Raw genomic sequence first — 21,818 nt, forward strand, 5'->3', positions numbered from 1 at the left:
GAAATGAAGATCCGGGAAGAAGAAAGGGAACAGGTACAGTTCCTATCCTAGCATAGAAACACATGGCCATCAGAGACCGATAAGTACACATGCAAACACTACAGATGGTGCGTGATGGGCACCATTTTCTCAGTGAGAAAAGGCATCTCATATTCCAAAAGAAATGTGAAGTACATCCACCGACCTGGGAAGTCCTTTACAGAAACATTCCCTCAGGACCTTGTTGGAGAAGGAAAAAGAAGGAGAGCTGAAAGAGAAGATACTGACATTTGTTAGGAACCAACTAGGTTTATAGACATCTCAATACCCTCTCGGCAACACTGAAAAGTAATTAATATAAGCTTCATTTGCAGAAACCTGAACTTGGAAAGGTTATGCAAATTACAAAGTTGAAAATAAAACTAAACAATCAAAAACCTGGTAAGGGTAATGGGCAGAGCTGGGATCCAAACCTTATCCTAATACCCCAGTTTTTCCCAGCATAGCACATTATATGTTCAGAAAATTCAACATCCTTTAAGTCATATCTATTTTGTTCCCTAGTACTCATTTCCCACCACTGTTTATGCATATCTTTTCAGAACATCACCTAGAGGGAGAGAATATTGCCTAAATCGGGGGGGGGGGGGTGGAGGGGGGAGGGGGGCCAGGGGGCTGTATTTGCTATGTCTCCATTCCCCAGCCTCATAATCATTTTTATTTCGTGACTGCCCGTTTCATCCATTTCAGCTTATTAAAAACAAGGCCTCTCTGCTTTTGTAAAATGCTCTTTTTATTGTGGGAAAGGAAATATCTTTAACAGTTCAAAGGCAGGCTGCTGTGATGCTGGGAGCTGCGTCAGCACAGAGACAGTCTCGGCTGCTTCATGAAAAGCAATTGCAGTTTTGAGAAGCAGCAGCTATTTGCAATCCTCCTTTCAAAAAGATGCCACTTTCAGAATGTGGCATTGGGTGGAAATGGGGCAGTCATCATTTTCAGTGGTTTTGTTGGGCTGTGGCAGCTGGGGACTCTCTTTTCTCATCTCCTACAACCCACAGACCCTCACACCAAACAGGAGGTAAAAATGCCGTTGTCCTTAAAATAAAACCCGTCTGTGCGGCTACATATTGTACACATTTTTTTTATGGAAAATAAAAAAAAGCTTTTGTAAAGTAAAGATGATCCCAGGAGTTCAAGTAAAAACTCACTAGACATGGAAAAATAGGTGTTTTTACTTAATAAATATAAAGAAATGAAAAAAAGTTGATAGAACCAATAGGCACTGTCCCATTTCCACCCTTCGATTCTACCCTCCTCTGGCCTTGCAGAAATGCAAGCTTCTCCAGGAAGCCTTTTCCCATCGCTTCTGTGGGATTTTATTATCCTTTCACTTAACTTCTAATATGTTTTATGAGTACTTAGTCTGACATCTCTTTCCTATTTGTACTCTGGTTAACTTGTGCACATATTTTGTCTTCTTTTCTCAGCCTATAAACTTCAGGAAAAAATTTACACTTTCATTGATTTATATACCCATGCAACAAATGTAAGGTGGTAGTCTACTAGGTGCCAAATACCATTTAGACACTAAGAATGCAAATGTAATATTAATAATCGGTTCCTTTCCTCAAGAATCTTACATTCAAGCATGGAAGACAGACATGTAAGCATATATATAAATTTCAATCAAGGGTATGCAGGATGCATATTTAAAATATTTTATAACCTTCCAAATATTTCTGCACCTTATAGAATGAATGAATGAATGAATGAATGAATGAATGAATGAGTGAATGTGGGTTCTACTCTTAAACAACAGTGAAGGCCCTAGAGAGAAACTGGTACAGAAATGAAAACCAATGATGACCTATATGGGTCCTTGGGAGCACCGTGACTCTCAGGAGTCCAGCCCTGAATCTTTTTTTATCAGCAGTTTCTTCTATGTATGGAATAATTTAAGCATCACAGGCAATCCTAGGGAAATAGCCAGGTGGAGTATGAGGAAACATCACCTTAGAGTTAGAAGAAATAGTATGTACAAAAAAGAGTATTAGGCAGTCTGTGATAAGTGCTGACTGAGGATGCAGTTATTAAATACCACAGGAAACAATAAATCTGACAGCATTCAGGAGAAACTTTATGGGGTAGGCATACTTACCAGAGAATGAGAAAAGGGCAAACCCATATGGAGGAAAGCTCAAGCATGGGCCATGTGATCCAAAGGCAGAAAGACAGGCCATGGAACATCTGGTGTTTCTTAGATTTCATAGTTGAAGGTTGGATTCCTGCCAGGTAATATTTTGATGCTGAAAAGTAAAATGCCATCTACATTCCTTTATACGTCTCTTAAAATATTTTCTCCTGTTGGCTGGTTCCTATTTTTTGATATATATATATATATTTTTTTTTCCAGTTTCTTAGGGTCCATGATCCCACAGTCTGTGTTCCCTTACCATTTCCGTAACTGATCAATTTATCTTTGTAGAACATCCTCTTCCAACCTCCAAATGTCAGCATTCTCTAGGGTTCAATTCTTGGCTTTGCATTTGAACTGTCAAAAAAATCACTACCTGAAATCATACCATTACCTTTTAATTCAACATTCAATTCAATTCTACCAAGATGGTTGTCTAATCTCTATGATCAATTTCACCACTTCCTTCCCAAATTCTGCTTCTTTTTTATCAGTCTTAAATACATTTTCTCACTGATGTACACCTTTAAATCAAGCTTAGCCACCTGTTCCTTACATTCTTCATTCTATTAAGAGATTAATTATTATCAGAACTCAACCACTACAGTAGATTCCAGGATTTAGAAATCTCCCCGTACTAAACAGGTTTCCCCACCAAATTCCTCATGTCTACCGAGTGCATCATCATTCTCTCTGTCTCCTCCGTTTACCATATCAGGCATATTTGATTCTTACCTCTTTTTATCTCCATGTCTAGTCATTAGGGTGTCTCTGGGACTAGGAACAATCTAAAAAACTATTTTTTTGAGCAAACGTAATCAGACACAGAAAAGTATTTATTGCCATGTCGTCTCTCCCCCCACGAGCACCTACTTCATTTAGCCCTTGCTACCTCATGTGTAGGCCTTTGAGTAGTACAACATTCTGTATTTCTGCTCTCTAGCCTTTCTTAATCAGTCAGCACTTTTTAGCCTGAATACCTTTCTTATAGACACATGTTGAATAAACTAAGCTTTTTTACAATTACTCAATAACTAGACAATGACCAATAGAAATATTAAGTCAAAAATATGAGCTAGGAATGTAATTTAAATTTTCTGGTAGCCACATTACAAAATGTAAAAAGGGACAAGGGAAATTAATTTTAATAGTAGCATTATTATATTTAAATCAATCTACCCTAAATATTATAATTTCAATATGTAATGATTGATAATTAATATTATTGTGATAGTTCACTTTTTTTCATGCTGAGTCTTTGAAATCATACATCTCAGTTCAGACTCACCACAGGTAAAGTGCTCAAAAGCCATATGTGGCTACTGCTGCCATACTGGACAATGCAGTTCTATAATATACCCCGTGCCTCCCATTTCCATTCTTTGCTCATGTTCTTACCCTTATATCCCTCCTTGTTTTAACATAAGTAGATCCTGATAAGATCTCAAGGCTCTCCCACCTTAAGTTTTAACTCTCCTGGGTAGATTTCCCTCACTACCATAATGCTATGACTTCATCTCATGAGAGGCATTAGCTATCCTATGCAGCCAGCATATCCTGTATGTTACTTTTTGTAAGAATGCATGTGAACTGCATGCTGGCCAGATTGTCAATATCTTGAGGGCTGACACTTCTCTCTGTCCCTCATATCACTTAGCAGAGTACCTTTCATAGAGAATACACAGTAAATATTTGTGAATGAAGTGATGATAGTATGAAATTTTTATAATAAAAAATGTATAAATAGAATTTCGTAGTCAACAATCTTACATTACTTACCAATGGAGTGTAATACCACACTATACTGTCACTAATCATTATAAGGTTAACTTGATAGATTTTAGTAAAGACTTATTTTTTTATTCTTGTTTTAGAAGGATAAATGGATATCAGAAATAGAAGAATAACACACACTAAATGGAAAATCAAATGAAACTAGTATAATTTTATCTCTGTGATTTATTTATATGTGAAGTGATGAGAATATTGATATCTGAAAAATAGTGAGTATAATAATATTATGGAAGACATAATTCAGTGAGCTCCAAAAAATATTGTCTGATTATCTTATCAGTATGGAGGGCTTCTCAGAAACAAATTTAGAAGATGTAATAAAAGAATGTGTTGGAAAAAGTGATTTGATAAGGGATCTCTAACATCAATTTGTGATAGGGAGGGTTTTGTACAATTACTTCATGGACATATTTAAAGGAGGTGGCAAATGCTTTATCAGGGAATGATAAATGCAATGGTGGGTTATATGTTTACATGTACAAGAAGTGTTTGATGGGATTTCACACGAAGAATTACTGATTAAAGTAATGAGTCCTTGTGTAGAGGGGATAGGAGCTGAATACGTCTTATGGTTCCTTCATCATGGGCGATTTCTTTATGTTACTATCATTTTATTTAAGGTAGAAACAGTCAACAGGCCAAATGGTAGTTAGTTTAACATAGTATAAAAGTATAGGTTAAGTATTAAAAACATATCTTACATAAAATTCTAAAATCAGTGAAATCTGTATTTAGAGACATGCAAACATCACTATCACCAAACACCCTATTCTCCCTCCAAGCCTATTAATTTCCCATTTTCTTGTATCACCTTCGTGAAATGGATAGAACTTTTCAGATGTATTCTGATTTTGTTGAGAGCTTTTGAAACTTGAAGCTTCCAAGACAGAAATATATAGTACAATGACTGGCATTAAGGAAACTAATTCTTTCGAAAGCCACACGTCAACTCTTAAAGTTATACTATAATCTTGCTGCTAATAAGACTGATGCTAAAGTCCAAAACTCATAAATATTTACAAGAGTACTTTAGAAATAAAAAAAAATCTTCTTAAACTCGAGCAATATTTTTTGAACACCTGGATAACCACAAATAAAATTTGAGTATTTGTATAGTGTGCATATGTGTTTGTAAGGATATGTTTTCCGTGTAACATCTATTGTCAGATGGATGAAACCTAACTTGCAAATGTATATCATATATGTATTCTTCTTATCATTAAGAGAATTATTAACTTAAATGCAAGCAAAGAGTGCCAGGAGGGAAAGCAAATTCTGTCCTGGTTGACAGTTACATTTGGTAAGTCCAACTAGAAAATTAGAGAGTGTGGGTGGTAAATGGGCTGAACAAGGTGCATGATGTATGCCAGAGGCTATGCAGGAAAGCTGAGGCATGACCTAAAATAGTGATGAGAGAACACCAAACATAGCAGGTGCCAAAGCCAAGGATAGAGAGTGGAGTATCCAGTCAAGGAGAAAAGCCATAACTGGGAAAAAGAAATAGATGTTTAAACAGATAAAGCTCAAACAGGCAAAAGGAGTAGTTGAGGAGACAAGGCTCTGGAAGGAGAAATGCCTTCCTAGAAAGTCAATTGAAGCTTGCCTTTTCTTTGGCTGATAGGGCTAAAATGTGTGTGTAGGAGAGCCTGACTTTAAGAAAACAAGGTTGGGGCATGGGATAGGTAGAGAATGAGAAACTATAAAGATGTCTATTCATTATAGCTCTTAATAAAATACAGCAGTTTGAATTTCAGAAATCTAATTCCTAAACAAATCTGTTGAGTCTTGTAAATGCTCTATAGCATTAAAATCAATGCAGAAAATTGGCAAATGCCTTAAGAAAATACATAGAAACAAACAAAAAAATCAAGAGCGGTAATCAACTCGGGGCTTAAAGAGGTGAAAAATCATTACTACAGGCACAACAAAACATAAAAAAAGTAAAACTGAAAAGAGTCTTTACAGCAAACTAGATTCAGTGGCTGGTGTGGTATAAAACATTTAGGAAAAGAAAAAGACAGTTTCCTAAATTGTTGAACTGGTAATGAGTTATCAACTTGATCTTTATTGTCATCATCATCATCATCATCATCATCATCATCATCATCACCATCATAGCTCCCTGTTACCTTACCACGAGTCCACTCACTACCATGACTACAAAGCCTCATGTAATCTATGATCTATCCAACACCTCCTCTCCCACCCCTCTCGTGCCAAGCTCTTTCTGGTTCACTATGTTCCAACCACACTGGGCACATCTGTGTTCTTCAAACACTAAAGTTTATACCCATGTCACAGCCTTTGCACAAATATGCCCTATCTAGAGGTCTTAGCGCTTCCTCTTGACATGGCTGTCCTGTCTTTTATTCAGGTGTCAGCTCAAGTTACCACCTTTCAACAAGATTTTCCTGACTTCCTATTCAGTGTTACCCAACACTGCCCATACAGTGTCACATTATTTTGTATCGCTTTCTTAATGCCACTTAGTTCTATTTCAAATTATCCACCCATCTACCTGTCCATCAATCTTTGTTGTTTATTACCTGTTACCTATTCTAATCTATCAGAAGGAACCTTGACTATTTTCCTTCAAACTGTAATTCCTAGTGTCTAGAACTCATGGTAGGTGCTAAAAAAATGTGTGCTGAATAAATGAATGAACGAGTTGAGTATTAAGTACTAAAATTCATTGTATTTTTCAAAACTCATGACAGCTCTGAAAGATAAGTATCATTTTCCTTTTTATATCTATTTTGCTGAAAAGGAGGCTGATATTTTTCAGAGATTGGTTGACTTGCCCAAGATCGGGTTGCAAGTAAATATGTCTACAAATCTCATTTTTGTTTACCCCACTCTAATATCTTCCTTACTGATAGGTAAGGGTCACATGAGATAGTGAAAAGATTATAAAGCACGATAATAATTTAAGATATTTTATTTCAGTTCTCATTGTTGGCATGGCACACTTATTTGCTAACCACTCATGAACGTCAGCTAGCTTAGCCTTTGAAGCTACACGAAGCTATAATTTTCTAGTTTTTATCGTGGAATAGTATATCTAAGTCAGTCTGGAGAAGTATAGATCTGCTCATGAATTCCCTTGAGATCACATTTGTGATTAGCTGCTGACCTCAAAGAAGTCGTGTTCTATCGATTGATGTCAACACCAGACAAAGCCTTAGAGCCCTGGCTGACACAGGAGAACCTTACACAAAAATTGTAATGCAGTTTGATTCTTCTCTTTAACTTTAGCTACACCAGTAAGCCTTCCCTTTTAGGGTAATATGGCAAAACAAAACAAAACCAAAAAAATAACTTAGTTACACAAGTTCATTCTTTTGGGGTAATAAGGGAAAAACATGTTCACACAGTTTCAAGGGAAAGAGAAAGTAAAACATGACCAACGCAATAGTGAATAAAAATATATTGATGTAAACAATCCAAACTAAACAACAATAAACTAAATGCAATATTGATTCAAATTTGAATGAAAATGGAGTACTAAAAAATGAAGCAAGAAACTGAATATACTTAAATTCATTCATCTATTTATCATCACTGTCATCTCAATAAACTAAGAAAGCTATTTAACTGTCTCTTGGGTTTTAGGATGAATCTTGGCATATGTTAATCCTGGAGATGTTAAAGTCATCATTGGTCTTCTTAATCAAATATTTATTTTTATAGCTAATATCCTTAATATATAAGAATTTATTACAAGTGATCATAACAAAGACATGCACTCTAATAGATAACCAGGCAAAATATGTGAGCATTACAGAAACTAACAAATACAAATAAAATTTTACAAAATAAAAAACTTTTCAACCCAACTGGAAACCAATGAAACATATATTAAAATCATAAAAGATTGCCCTGACTAAAATGTTAAAATTGAATAATGACAGGGTTTACTATTAGCTACAGTGTCAGGAAGGAGGCACTCATATCTAGCTGAAAAGAGTGTTGAATGTTAGAACCTTTTGAAATGCAATTTGGCAATGGGTATTATAATTTTTGTAATTTGATATGCAGGCTTGACTGAGGCCAGCAATTCATCCTAAGGAAATAATCATGATTCATGCAAATATACAGCTTTAAGAATATTTATCACAGGGCTGCTAATACAAGAAAAAAGAACTGACAACAGCCTTTTTGACAGATCTAACAAATCATGTTTCATCTATAAGATTGAAATTTTAAGTACCTATGCAATACCTAAAAATGTTGTAGCAAAGCAACTCATATCATTTGAAAAATATTCATGGAAACGTAGGTTAAAAAAAAAGGAGCGGCATGCTGCTATTTGTGAACTTATAAATTATATATTAATACATAGAAAAGAGACCACGTGACTACATAGCAAAAAGTCAATAGCAGTTATTTCTTGTCACAGGATTATGAATGACGTTTTTTTCTTCAGTTTTTTTTTGTAAATTTTCAACAGTGAATATTGAATTATTTTTTTTAAAAAAGAAAAATATGTATTATTTTTGTAAACAGAAAAATAAAAACTAAACAATTAGGGAATTGTGATTAATGATTTAGTCTTGATACAGGTGAGACAATGAAAATGAGCAATATCAGGGAGTAAAGAAAAGAAAAAATATGAATTAGAAAATTAGAAAAGCAAATTAGAGAGAGGAATGGGAGAAATGGAAGTAGCATATTCAGAATTGTGTTTCAGTCAAAGCAATGCGCCTTGAGCAGGTACTAGACCTTTTATCAGTTTTTTAAAACTACAAGTCTATGTTTATTCATACATTAGACATAGTTTATTTTTACACCTTTATTTTTGAGTACACATTTGCTGAATTTCTAGGCCAGGTTCAGTCTACTGAAGAGCCTTTATAAGTAGTTTATATTATCTAGAACAAAGGTATGCTGCAAACCCAATCTGGAACAAAAAGGGAAATAACATCTTTCTCAAGACTGGCTTAGAAATTGTGATGCAGTAGATTAAAATGTTTCCTTTATCTGGTAGCAGGGCTCAGGCATACCTGGCTGCTAGACCACCATTCACAGGGATAGCCAAGTAAACAGGGTACAGACCACCAAAAATAGACCAACTAATCTATCCCGTGTTATGGTACAGGTTTCACAATTCAAACCACCTGGATGCGACAGTAAATTTACGAAACCTTTTTCAGATATGTTTGCTGTCAAAGTGGAATTACTTATGCCATTGGTAAGCCTGCAGCTATACGAGTCTGTGTAACATTTAAGATGCACAAAAAGACTATTTGCTATTAGGCCAAAGAGAGGAGCATTAAGTCCAATATACGTTGGTCCACGTTCAAGTAGATGTGTTTCTGCTTCTGGAAGTTGGATAATTTTTCTGGTTATGATATCAAAAGTTTGGTTTTCCTCGACAGTATAATCTGGTTCATGATTTTCCATCTCCTCCCAGCAGTCAGTACTTCCTCCGGTCTTCCTCAATGGCTAAGGCTCACTGCAACTTTTTCGCAATTCACCCAAGCACAGCCATCTTTGGCTGACACATGACTCAGCTCACAAGACCTTTCATTTTTATTGTGTATCCCTAAAATTCACAGTCCGCAAACTATAAAAGTTAAAAAAAAACTGTAGTCTTTCATTTATTTTGTTTCATCAATATCTGAAGAGTTGACGTCATTTCTTTCTAGGCCTTATCAATGACTTGGAAAATTCTAAACGAAATTAAATGCAGTATACACATTAAAATCACTGAATATTAGATGCCACTGTTAGCTATGATGTCTCATTATTTTTTTTTGCAGTGCAGTCTATAGTACTTTGCACTATGTAAGGCATTTTATCCCAGTTATTCTCATCAAGATCCTTAGAAGTTGTTTGTACCATTTCCATTTTATAGATGAAAAAAAACCAACAATCTAGCAAGGTTATATAACTCCCCAATACCCCAGCTATGCTTAAATCAAATGGAAACTAACAAAACTAAATCTACTGTGGATTATTCTCAAACTATGTGTTACTCTAAAGAAGACCATTCATACCAGCCATAAAATTTCTGTTTTATTTTCCCTCTATAATAATTATAATTTTAAAGTTTTTTGCTCTGTTTTTATGATGGATCTCTGTATGTAAGAGCTGCTGATTATAAAGCATCATAGTACAGAATGTCCAGCTACCTTCAGCAAATCATAGAATAGTTTTTTCCACATCTCGTGCACATGTTGCAAAGAAAGAATGTTCAAGTTCTGCAAATTATTTTGACTTATTTTTGAGAATTTTAGCAGAAATCTATTCTTCATTTTTAATTTGATTTAAAAAGTATGTATGTAAGAAAAGATACATCAAGATTAGTTAAGAGATATACTTTAGGTGAGGTGATTGTAAACACCTATTAAGTAAATATTTAGACATCCAAGAGCCTTTGAGGATAATTTCAAGATTCAACAAGAGTCACATTAGGTTAATTTACTAAAATACTAAAACATAAAATTTAGAAAGTAGCCTCTAAGGAACATAAGAAATAATTAAAATGAGCTTCTTGCACACGGAACTTCTTTTCACCCTCATTTCTGATTATTTGGGGGTGGGAGGAAGGCTGTAAACATCCAAGTAGATAAGTCATCTAACATCCTGACTCAGGGTTCCTTTCTCTGGGTTAGCTTCCATTTGCTTTGAGTATAGTTGGGATGTTGGGGAGTTATGTTACCTTGCTAGATTTTGTGTCTTCATTCCCCTTCAGTGATGTTTGTGTCCATTCCATGAAAGCCACCCACTCTCATCTATATGCTGGCAATATTCAAAGGTATTTTTGTAACTAACTTTTCCTATTAGTTCTAGAAACCCTTACTCAACTTCACATTTTCATTAATTTTTTTTTGGCTGTCTCACAGGCATTTCACAAATAATATGTCCAAAATAGAACTCTTCTTATTTCCCTCAAATTTTAATGGTTTCCATTCTTCTTTATCTCAGGAAATGACAGTACAATTCATCCAGTTGCTCAAGCCAAAAAGCTGGCCATCATCCTTGGTTCCTTACTCTGTCTGACCTTTACATCCTGTGCCACAGCAAGACTTTTCTTTGTACCTACTACCTCTGTCGTGAATCAACCCAACATCCTGTACCTCCACTCACAATATGGTAGTCCATGCCTCCTTACAGAATTCCATCTCCACTTCCATCCACCCTGTCCCCAACCTGGTTATCACACAGCAGCCAGATAATATTTTAAAACAAAAATTGCAACAATAACAACCTCCATTAATTTTCTAATGGGTTAGCCATGCATTTTATGCCCTACATTAAATATATATTTCACAAGGTTCTACTTCTTCTTTTAGAGATTTTTAAAAGTATTGTTGGCATGTATCATGCATGTTAAAGCATACAATTTGATGCGTTTTGCCATGCATATATATACTTGTAAAGCTATTACCACAATTAAGGTAACAAACGTTTCCATCAACTCCAAGAATTTATTTATGGAATTTTTAATACTCCCCTCCTCCCTTCATCACCCATGTCGATAGATAACCACAGATCTGCTTTATGTCACTCAAAATCATTTGGCATTTTCTAGAAATTTGAAGAAATGGATTAATACTTCCCTTCCTAAACTCCTCACAGAGTCCAACTTGATTTTTTTTTTCAGTTCTACTCTTATAAAAAGAAAACAACAACAACAGGGTGAACTAGTTTAATGCAAATCATTGGGAAAGTGCAAGCATGGTTGTCTGGTTTTTAGACTGGCTTATGAGATTTCTGAAACACTACAATACTTTCATGGACTTGAATCTTTTGAAATTCTAATCAAAATATATTAATAACAAATTTCAATTTTTAATTAAAATTTTAGTAATACTTTTCCTCCACCCAATTTTGAAATCTAGATTTGTCTCTAGATTTGTTTTTTTTTAACATTATCATCACAGTTTGGGAGATTGTGTCTTCCTAGAAATGACAGTGATGCTAGTTAATGCATCACTGAGGTGGCTTTGTGTGTATTTACCACAGAATGAAATCTTAACAATGCAAGGAGTTATTTACAATGTAAGGAATATATCATACTATAAGAATTGTTCAAAGGCTTTTCCAAAAGAAGTTTATAATTTAATATTTGATGTTTTTATGTTATGTATTTCAGATTGCATACAATTTTGATTATGAAGTATACTGAATTAATATTCTAAACTGTCATTTCTCTTCCCAGAGTAATCATAGCATGTTTTGCTTCTTGTTGCTTTAAAAGGAACATTTTACATTGCCTTTTACAACAATGATTATGAAGGGAAATTTCAAAATACAATTAATTTCACTACTTTTTTAGAATTTGACATTTTCCACTAGCTAAGTAATATAAACATGCATCACCTAACTGAGTAGTGTTTTAATAGCATCATTTTCACATTTTAATTGTGTCACATTTCTTCTTTGTATAGTGAGACACATGGTGAACAACTGTGGGATTTAAAGAACAGGTAAGATTTAAAGCATGCTTGGGTTTTTTGTTGTTATCAGTCTTTCAATTTTACTTTGTTTTATTACTTAATAGTATTTCTTTACTACTATAGGTTTTAGCTTCTGAGAAACACGTTAATTGTATTATGGAGCATGAGGACTGCAAGTAAACTTTTAACACTTTCAGATTATTTGGAGGCTTTAAAAACCTACATGAATTTTCTGTGTGTGGTAGGCAGACATAAAGTCATTACAGATGGAGTAAAATTTTAAGTTCAAAGTAATGGGCAAGTTTTATGGTCAAGAATGACTGTGAATCTACAGAGCGAATTTTTACAAGGTAATGTTTTTATAAAATATATATTGCTATAGTTGCCTTGTTCTTACCTCAGGAGAAGAGCCAAGTGAGTGGTTGATTTGATTCCTCAAACCGACCTCTTGCAGAATGATGACTCAGCACCAAAGAGTTTGGGCCTACTCCCAACACTGGAGTGAGATTTGTTGGAATGATGAGGGGAGACCCTTCAGCTAATGGAGTAGGAAAAAGAACAGGTAGAAAAAGAGTCAAAAGGAAAACAAATAAGTAAAGGTAGAATTGAAAACAACAAGAAGGAAGATAGAATACCATAAAAATAAAGAGAGCAAATGAATATATTACATTTGCTTCATTGTCAACATTTGGGAGAAAAAAATAGAGATACAACAAATTAAGAATAAAGAGTAGAGATTGGAAAGTAAAGGGAAGCAGAGACAACATATGTAATAGGTTGCACTGAGAGAATGGGAGAAAGACAAGAATAAGTGGTAAAAGACAGAGGGAGAGGGTGCCATTTAAAATGTTTACTACTTATTTGACAATTTAGTTAATTGAAACTAAAACTTGAATGGTTTAAAACATAGAAACAATGAATATTTCTATCTGTTTCATTGAAGAAGGAAAATATCTGTCATTGTATAATTATTTGATGTTTCTGAGAATCTTGCTTTATGCTCAGTTTAAGCCTTGCGTCAATGAAGAAAATGTTTCTTAATTTGTTTCAAGTTTTCTTACAAGTGTTCTAAACCTGCTCTACTCTTGAAATCGCTTGACTTCTAAAAAAGGGAAAATGCACTTAGAGAGGTGAAATAAATCATTAAAATGCATTTCTAATCTACAGAAAGCATATGTTAAACAATTCAAATTTACAGTCAGAACAGTTCAAATCACTCCTGCATTCAGAGACACAAAGGCCTAGATTTACCCTGTAGTTATTCTGTAATTGCTATTTGCAGGCAAAGGAAAGGGTAACAATGGTGCTAATCTCAATGTAATATACAGATTTACCAAGGAACCTTGTAGAATTGACAGTTTTCTATCTCAAAGCATAAAGGATAGAAATTCCACAAGATATCTTTCCTTTTATTGGCATAAAGAATTAAATAAGTAAAAATTCATTTTTAGCAGAACTTAGGAAGTGAGTTTTAAGTTTATGGTTGTTGCTGTTTGTTCATTGTTCTCTGGTGGCTGTTACGTGTTAATCATTTATCATCACAATAAAAGGTCTGTTTCTTCCTAACAGTTGATATATCTTAAGAAAAAGACTTTGGTAGTTTACTGTCCATCATGTATAAAACTGTCACTAATAGCCAACCATCCATTATGTTTCATGAATATGCAGTAGAGTTTATTGGTGACAGAGAGTGGCCATTGACTCTAAAGTACTTGGTAAAATACCAGCATCACCATCAAGATCACTTAATCAGCCTGGACCTCAATGGTTTCATTTTCAAAAAAAAAAAAAAAAAAGAGAGAAGAAAGAAAGAAAGAAAAGTAAAAGATAATATTACCTACTCACAAGATTGCTATAGCATGTAACAAGTTGTAAGTCTGGAAGTATTTGTAACTTGGTTAACATGAGCGGCTGATGTAGCTGGTGAGACTTCGGTTCTAGTTACCTAGAAGTCTCCATCTGAAATCCCGTGAGTGGCACAAATGGCTTTGCAAGAATTGTTGCAGGTGTTTGTTCTTGTAATTCAACTTTATCATTTAAAATAGTTATATTGGGAGTGAATCAATCTGTCATTTAAGAAGCTTTAGTCATCATCTTCATGATTCTATATTTGGAGTGCAGAAGTACTTCAGCCTCATAAAAATCTCCCTGCTGTCTGGTCCTGTATATTCTCTTAATGGAATAAAGCGAGGGCCCTCTCATCTATTGTAGTAGCTCTAGGTTAGGTGGTTTTATGTACATTTCCTCATATAATCCTCAAATCAATCACGTAAAGAATATCTGATTGTTCCCATTTCCAAATGATTCTCAGAAAAGCTGAGTAACATAACTGGCATCACCTAGCAAGGGGAAAAAAAAAAGGAGGTGGAATTGGGAGTCAGAACTCTTTCCACAGCTCATATGTGTTACAAAATGCTCTGCTACCTTTCTAAGTGAAATGTAATATTTTTAATACAAGTATTATCACAGAGATTTTATCCACATTGGTGTAGACGAATCTTTAATGGAAAAGAAGACAGAGAGCAAAAGTGATTGCTAGTCTATTGAGGTCATATTTGTTTTCTTATTACAGTGGCTGGTATGGCGAATTACACTGATTGATATTCAAATATCATATGTAATGAGTTCCTGGGATGAATCCCATTGGGTCATGATGCATTATCCTTTTTATATATCATAGGATCCAACTTGCTAAAATGCTGTTAAAATTTTTTCGCATCTACATTGTGTTGTTTTGTACACCTGAAACTAATAGTAAAATTAAATTAAATTAAGGAAAAAGAAAAGTGATTGCTAGTTCCCAAGGAGGGTGAGGACTACTGAAAGGGTAAGTAGTAAGACTGTCTCTCTAACTTGGCATCGTGCCTTGGACAAGCTCCATTGGAAGGCGTTAGTAAGTTTTACAAAATAAAAAATCTACAAATCTTTCCTATGTGGCCTGTTGACAACAGAATCAACCTCAAATCCTCTTGCATGTGCCTTTAAGATCCAGTTCATCTACATTTCTATGATAGTTTTGCAGACAGAAGTCCCAGGTCCTATATTTCTTTCTACCTATTTCGCATCCCTCTTCTTAACAAAATCCGAAAGATCCTGTTTTCTGAATGTTCCCTTTTTTCTGCTGTTGGTATGAAATCGGTGGTTCATCTGAGTTGGTCTAAGGATACTTGCTGAAATCAAGAAGGAGGATAATTATCATATCCAAATGCACATTGGACACTCCCTTTAAGACACCAGGCCGTTTAACTTCTATAAGAAAAACAAAAAATCTGTTGGAAAAAGTAAAAATGAGGCTCCAGAATGATTGGTTAATTGTTTAATTAAAAAAATAATTAACTTCATTAAAATAAACCCATTTTATTTTTTAGACAATTTTTCCTAGACTATTGAATAAAATCAACAATTCTCAGAATGGTTTGTGTCTTACACACACATGTACACACACATTACAACAAGATCTTTTTCCATAGAATATTTTATTATATATATATATATATATATATATATATATATATATATATATATATATTTAGAATAAGTGATGTGGAAGAAGTAATTTTGGAGAAAAGTTGAAATGACTAAGCCTTAAATGTGTTAGGACATTTCTAAATCTTAAATAATCTACGCCTATGTAAACACTGTGTCTTTGGTAGTCAGCATCTTGTTTCATAAACAAGAGGCTGACTGTGTTTAGAAATACGCTTTAATTGTGCTGATACTGAGATACAGATTTCTCTTTCCTTGGATTGTCTCCACTGTAAACATACTGCTTGATAAAGATGATAGTAAAGTTAACTTGATTGCTAGGCAGCTGTATTGTTATCACCATAGATAAACACACTTATTTCCTCTTTGGAGTATTCCTGGCAAGGCTTCTCTGGATGAGTATACTGTTTTCTTTTGAGTTGATTAGGATTTTATTCATCCTAAGTAATTGCATAGGTATTTTTTATACTTTTGTAAGACTAGATTTAATGTATAAGAAAGTTGAGAGGGAAAAGATGAGCTACTGGATGGCATTTTTCAGGGCATGATTAGAAACAGGGATGTTGTTATTGAGAAAAACTGTTGGAGTCTTGTACAAGAGAAAGAATCTAAATTGTGCAACATAAGCGCATTTCCATCTAGATTGTGAGAGCTAAGTGTTATCTTGGGATCATGGGGGGGGGGGGTGTTATTTACAGTATCAACTTCGTTCATGAAACTCAAATAAATGCTTCCAGAAAGAAATGAGGTAATAGCAATGGACCAAACAGTTGTTTATTTTGCATGGCTACCTCTTTATTTCCTAAGAGAGTTATTGTTCCCCTGTGAGTCTTACTTAGAGTTTACAGTTTACTTGCTATAGAAAAATGTTCATTATCTGGAACAACTACAGATTATGAGGATCAGAAGGCATCAAGAGGGTAAAATTGCAGAAGCCAAGAAGAGTTCAAGGGTGAGAGGGCACTCAGAGTGCAATCTCACAGTGAGGCTGGTAAAACTACGAGATGCATCTAACAAGAATTCATGTTACCTAGAAACCCTCACTTGTACACTGACACTGTCAGACCAGTAGAGTGCCTTTTTGTGAAGGAAAGGAAGAATTGAATTAGCTGGACCCCAGTAAAGGAACTAAGGCTAGCAAAGGAAACTTGACCAGCACAATGAGAAAAACCAGTGCTCAGCTCTCAGGTCGTGTTACACTCAGCTATTCCCTGAATTTGGATGTCAGGTTGGGTATCTGGCTCAAGCCAGAGTTGGTCCTGCCTGCAGTGTCCATATATTTCTAACCGTGGAGTTGTATTGTACTTGGATTTTTGTATACTCTCTTATGTTGACGTCTGGAAAAAAAATAGTATCCAAAAGGGCTATTTCAGGATAGTGAATTAACTGACTCCAACGCTGCCTGTGATGCAGCAGGGAAGGAAGAGAAGGCTTGAGCCTGTGCTCTTTAGGGCAGAGAAAACACAAAACAAACCATAATTCATTAAACATGAACTGTTACCGAATGTAAAAGTAAGGATCCTTCCATGTTTGAAGACTTTTATTAGTTCTATCTTGAGTGATCACTTCTCTGCTATCCTCAATGATCGATGACAGAACACAACAATGATGGCGCAGCCTGGATGGTGCTCCCATGGCGCATTTATTGTTCTCAGCACCTCCAGAGTGGTTTCCAAGATGAGTTCAAGTGTCAGGCCCCACATATTAATTGCTGCTGCAGAAGCTCTTTAAAATACATCAGAATTTAGCCACTCTTTTGTTACTTTGATATGAAGTCTCTAAAGCCTCAGAAATGGAAAAACAAACTAACATAAGAACTGGCAAGAGTTTTCAAATATAGTTGCAATTAAGCTTTATTTTCATTATTATTTGTACTATCTGCATTCCTCTCTTTAACTCCCTTTCTTCCTGACCCTGTTAATGTGATTTGTTGTGTTTATTTGTGTCATTCAAGAAACTCAGACACTCAAAACGCTTTGCAGAAAACTTCATTTAAGACAGTGACCAACTGTCTAATATAGATTTGGTATAGTAGATGTTTGGCATTGTAGGCTAGTGGGTGGGCAGTGAATACAAAGACAAGTCACAGTTCTCACTTCAACAGCACGCAAACTGAAACTGGAACCGCACAGAGAAAGTGAGCATGGCAAAAACACGTCACAGATTTTCATTTAGCATGCTGAGCTTTGTAAAATTTTGTCATGTTTTACTTTTGTACCTGACGTTACAGTATTTAATGGCAAAGATATATACCCTCATGTAGTACATAATGGAGATTCCTTATCCTGGGTGGCAGAATGACAAAAATATGTACATAGGGCATAGAACTTTAATTGATGGAGCTTGATAAAAGTTTTAATATTATGATGTAAATCTGCTTTGTTCTAATATCTGCTTAGTAGAACAGTCATTTGACATTGTAAATAGTTTACCCATATCTGTACGTGAAAGGAAAGTATCTTACCTGTTGGATGATTTTAGCCAGACATATTAGAAACCATCTACCATAACTTCCTCGAGTGCATGGATTTCTCTCTTTTATAGTGGTCTCAAATACTGTGACTTATGCTTGGCTCATGGTACTTACTCAGTATGTATTGGGCGAGTCTATCAGCTTTCTGTGCTGTGTAACAAATTACCACAAACTCAGTGGCTAAAAACAACACATATTTATTATCTCACAGTCTCTATGGGTAGGTATAGGCAAGGCTTAACTGGGTCTTCTGCAACGATGTAATCAGTTTGTCAGCAAGGGTTTAGTTCTCATTTGGAAGCTCAACTGGAAATGGATACATTTCCAAGTTCACTCAGGTTGTTGGCAGAATTCATTTCCTTCTGGCTGTTAAGAGCCAGGGCTCCAGCTTCTGTTGCTTGGTGGCTGGAGGCTTTCTCTGAAGCTAAGCTTCCTGAAGTGCATTGCCTCAAGGCCCCCTCCATAAGCCTGCTCACAACACGGCACCTTACTTTTTTAATACCAGCAAGTCAGAAATAGAACTTTTAACACCAGTTTGATAGCAAGATGGAGTTTTATATAATACAGCATGAAAAGGGGAATGAAATTCTATCACCTTTGCCAAATTCTATTGGTTAGAAGCATACCACAGGTCCTGTCCAAACTCAAGGGGACAGAATTATACAGGCATATGGACACCAGGAGATAGGGACCCTGGAGACCACCTCAAAGTCTATCTGCCCAGCAGGTATCATTATAAAAACCCATTTCAGGGGCAGTCAAGAAATCCCAACTTTGAACCACAATTTAAAATCACACTAAAAAATAAATAAATTAAAAAAAAATGCTAGTTTGGTCTTACTAAAGAAAATGTAAAATAGTTGTAGAGTGGTCACTACATTAGATTTATGAAAGCACCATACCCACAACATTTCCCAATATAAAAGGCTAAGAGGCTCTGAATACATTCAGAGCATAGGAATATATTCTTAGCTACCCAATAATGAATAGCATGTAAACCTTTTTCCTTGCTGAGTACATTTGAGTTTCAGGACTTTGAATAACACAGTTTGTTCTTAACGCATATCTAATTTGCCTACTATTGTTAGGCCTGTAACAACCACTGAGGTGATTATATACCATGTAATTATGTACTGCAGTTAATACTATTTCACCATCTATTTATCCATAGGTCTGTTTTCTTACATAAGCACTTAATTCTATAATATTTAAATCAAAAGCTCCAGGCTTACTCGTCTTCCAGGATGTGAGAATAATAGATGAATTATAAGCTATTCCACATGGAACAGTGTATTGGGACATGTGAGACCATGTAATATTGGAACAGCCACATTTGGTGATCCCTGAAAAACTCTCCACCTTTATATCTTCCTAGAGTTGAAAAACAGATACTATTTCTGAGTGCCCCTGCAAATAGTAATTGTCGCTTTCTACTTAAGAGAAGTAATTTCTACACTTGATCTTAGCCAAAAGGCCAAAAAGCAATGAGAAAAGTAATTTCTAAGGTAACCAGGATACACACTCCATACTAATTTGTAAATAGGGCAATCAAAATTATGAGCATATTCCATAAGAGCCCTAATTCAAGAGAGATTTTTCCCATACCAAAATAATCAACAAAAAACACTGAAATTTAAAAATAATTGTTTTACCCATATTAAGTCTTGTTGGGGACATCCTCTTTTGTCTGTATCATAAACACGTGGCATTTTCAGCCCACCAGTAATTCTTCTCACATATAACAATGATCATGTGACAATCCAATGTGTGTCTATCGGTCAGGAATCTGTCAGAACACTGCTGGCATACATAAAAAGGGTTGAAGAAACTTTAATAAACTGACTACTTACAGAGGGATAGACAGGGTTAAAGGAGTGAAGCATCCTAGGCTTACTCAAACTGGAAGCTACCTTCATGCCTAGGCTTCAGGGAGCCTAGGGTTTTCAGAACCCAGAAAGATCTGCGCTGTTTAAGAGGGCCACCCAACAAGAACCTGATCCAAAGTAAAGAAAAGCGGTTGTCCTCGTATGATAACATGAGCCCTAGCAGATAAAGAAGGAGGAAAATAAATATCATAACTCCTCTTTTCTTTTACCTTCTAATATTCTGCTGGTGCTTCACATTGCCTGAACCAACTACAAACTAACTATAAGGCAAGAGAACATGGTTGATGCTGTCCATAAGTGTTGAGCTCTAGAGGCACAGAAAGGAGGAAAAGGCTGAAGAACAAATCAGGAGGTATAAGCAAGGATTATCCTATAATGCGTCAGGGTGCATCGGATCTCAGAGATAGTTGTGGCTAGTGTTGTCCCATTTTTATTAAAATTCTATCTTTCTCCATAATCTGATTTCTATCAGTTTCTTCCTTGTATGCCTGGAGAATATTGGTCAAAGATATATTGAATCTGTTACTCTCTAACATTGCCTTAGGACCTACATCAATTGTGTAATTCATTTATTAATATTCTGACCTCTTTTCAGAAATCATGGCACTTTTACAAGGGATTGTGGAAATCTTAAATGTTCTAATCATTGATAACTGGTTTCCCCCAAGGCAGTTCCTAACAATTTCCATCTTCCTATAGGCTGGCCAATTTTAGGACACATCTGTAACTCCTAAACTTCTTTAAAGTAAGTCCCCAGGAATATAAGGAGCAAGAAAATTACCCAAGAGCCCTCCACACAGGATCCAAGTCAACATAAAATTTTCACAACTCCTTGAAGGAAGGCTAGTCAAAATCTAGAGAGATTTCTGGAAATTGCCATAAATTACAGCTTATTAGCTAGTATTTTGCAATCTGCCCTTGCACTTTTTATGCAAGGAAAAAAATAAAGCTTTATGCTAGATTTGAGATAAAATATTTTGAAATTGGCACATACATTAGAGAATGAAATCCTCCAGTTTTATCAATGGAGAGATTAATATCTACTATGTCAAAATTATATTATCTCTAATCCAGGTCATAATTCAACTTGTTTTTATTTCTAAGCACTCATGCAAACTTTCACAGATCATTCTCATTTTTTTCTCCATGCCAACTGACTTATCTTCATAAATTATTTATCCATTCCTGTTATTAATTAGAAGTTACCCCTGAATTTTGTGGATCATTTAGACATCAATGTTAGGACTGTAAAAAATTATGTAACCCAATATTTCAATGTACTTGGGTTTAAATGCAGCTTTTGTATGGCTTAGGAGAAGTCAGTTTTCATTATTTCTCAATTTTCTCATTTTTTAAGCAGATGATATTCCTGATAATCTTTTGTTGTAGCTTTGATATGGTACATATAAATAGCCTTTTGTGCATGCTAAACAAAATATTGAGTATAATAGAAAATTATTCCAAAACAGCTATTAGGTGAATGAGAAAATTATTTGTAGTTTTATAGAGAGATCTACTATATTTATATATAATATCTTGATTTCATGGGTTTTTGTTTTTTAGTGTTTTATCTTTAAAACATAGGAACATTTTCTTAAAGC

At 35.1% G+C, this 21,818-nt stretch overlaps 1 protein-coding gene and 1 pseudogene across 33 annotated transcripts in view; one reads left to right on the forward strand and one right to left on the reverse strand.

The window, feature by feature from the left end:
- Positions 1 to 21,818, forward strand: part of PTPRD (protein tyrosine phosphatase receptor type D) — a 2,053,994-nt gene that overhangs the window by 1,427,037 nt on the left and 605,139 nt on the right. For all 32 annotated transcript variants that reach the window (XM_081066962.1, XM_081066971.1, XM_081066973.1 and 29 more), the window contains one exon: positions 12,364 to 12,402. The gene's annotated coding sequence lies outside the window, so the exon portion shown is untranslated. The remainder of the gene's footprint in view (positions 1 to 12,363; positions 12,403 to 21,818) is intronic.
- Positions 8,805 to 9,370, reverse strand: LOC308505199 (transmembrane protein 126A-like; annotated as a pseudogene). The gene has a single exon. The product of its transcript is annotated as a transmembrane protein 126A-like (transcript).

This window comes from Rhinolophus hipposideros (genome assembly GCF_964194185.1).
Source record: "Rhinolophus hipposideros genome assembly, chromosome: 11".
NCBI lineage: Eukaryota > Metazoa > Chordata > Mammalia > Chiroptera > Rhinolophidae > Rhinolophus > Rhinolophus hipposideros.